The sequence below is a fragment of the Cebus imitator genome, unplaced genomic scaffold, assembly GCF_001604975.1.
Source record: "Cebus imitator isolate Cc_AM_T3 unplaced genomic scaffold, Cebus_imitator-1.0 Scaffold748, whole genome shotgun sequence".
Classification (NCBI taxonomy): domain Eukaryota; kingdom Metazoa; phylum Chordata; class Mammalia; order Primates; family Cebidae; genus Cebus; species Cebus imitator.
The window spans coordinates 290732-292361 of record NW_016108063.1 but is presented as its reverse complement, the minus strand read 5'-3'; the positions used below and the strand labels follow the sequence as shown (position 1 = coordinate 292361).

Below are 1630 nucleotides of genomic sequence, written 5' to 3'. Positions count from 1 at the left end.
GGCTCACCGCAACCTCCGCCTCCTGGGTTCAGGCAATTCTCCTGCCTCAGCCTCCTGGGTAGCTGGGATTACAGGCACGCGCCACCATGCCCAGCTAATTTTTTGTAGTTTTAGTAGAGACGGGGTTTCACCATGTTGACCAGGATGGTCTCGATCTCTTGACCTCGTGATCCACCCGCCTCGGCCTCCCAAAGTGCTCTATTATTAATTTCTATTACTATTTACTAAGTTGTTGTATACTTGTTTTCTCTTTAAAATATTAAATTTTTTTCTGGCTTTTATTTGTTGTGTGGAAACTGTTTGTCATAGATTCTACCTTTTTGTAGGAGGTGGTTATCATACTGAACTTCAGGCGTTTCTATCCCAAAAGTTGGAACAAATAAATCTTTTCTATAAGTAATCTTAGAAGCATTATAGGGTATTCTTAGCTTCTGATTGTCATCAGTTTACACAGAGAAATGTTTAATTGCTCGAAACTATTTATGGATAGTTTTCCTCTAAAAATAGATAACACTGTCCTTGTTTCTAAAATTATATGTAGCAATAGTAATAATGATTAACATTATATAGAACTTATATGTCGTCACTGTTCAAAGTGCTTTGCATATATAAAAACTCATTTAGTCCTTACAGCAACTCTGTCAGGTAGATACAGCTATTATCTTCATTTTACAGATGACCAAAATAATGCAGAGAGCCACTAAGTGGCTTATTCAAGGTCACACATGTAGTACATGGCAAGGCTGGGATTTAAACCAAGTATTCTCACTCAAGAGTTCATTTTCTACACTGACAGTGAGTGTTAGATCTCTGTTTAACCTGTACAGATATGTGTCATGTGACAACATCATCTTCAAGCCTGAAAGGCAGCCAAAGAGACCTAAGGTTCACAGGTTTATTCATGTATAGTTGTTGTATTTGTTCATGCATCCTTGCATGGATCATACAATTATCTGGTAAACATTTATTGAGTTTCTATAATGGGCCAAACAGTGAGAATATAGAAATGAAAAAAGAAATTTGTCTGTAACATCATACAGTCCGTATTATTGTGGGGAAAACAGAGAATGGGTGTTTTCAGTTTCTTGATAATATCCTTTGAAGCTCAAAGATTTTTTATTAATTTTGATTAAGTCCCATTTATCTAATTTTTTTGTTGTTGCTTGTGCTTTAGATGTCATAGGTCTTTTAAAGTTTCTTCTAATGTGGTTTTGTAGTTTTAATACATTAGTCTTTGATTCTTTTAAAAAAATTCTTTCTGCATCTTTTATTTTGAATACTATGTTAAATGGAGCTTCTTGATTTTATCATCAGAATGTTCATTGGTAGTATAAAGAAATTTATTTGATTTTTATAAATTGATCTTGTATTCTGCAATCTTGAACTCGTGTTTAAGCTTTAATGGTTTTTATGAATTCTTTAGTTTTCTGTATAGAATATCATGTCACTTGCATGTAGTAACAGTTTACTTCTTCATTTTCAATATGGATGGCTTTTAAATCTTTTATTTGCCTAATTTTCCTGGATAGATGTTCCAATACAATGTTGAAGATAAGGGATGCGAGTACACATCCTTGTCTTGTTTCTGATCTTAGGGCAAAACCTTTTTTTTTTTTTTTTTTTTTTTTTT

The 1630-nt window shown here is 33.5% G+C and overlaps 1 protein-coding gene across 10 annotated transcripts in view; it reads left to right on the top strand.

Moving 5' to 3' along the window:
• The window catches only part of PHKB (phosphorylase kinase regulatory subunit beta), a 232896-nt gene that overhangs the window by 68806 nt on the left and 162460 nt on the right, over positions 1-1630 (top strand). The window lies entirely within an intron of this gene.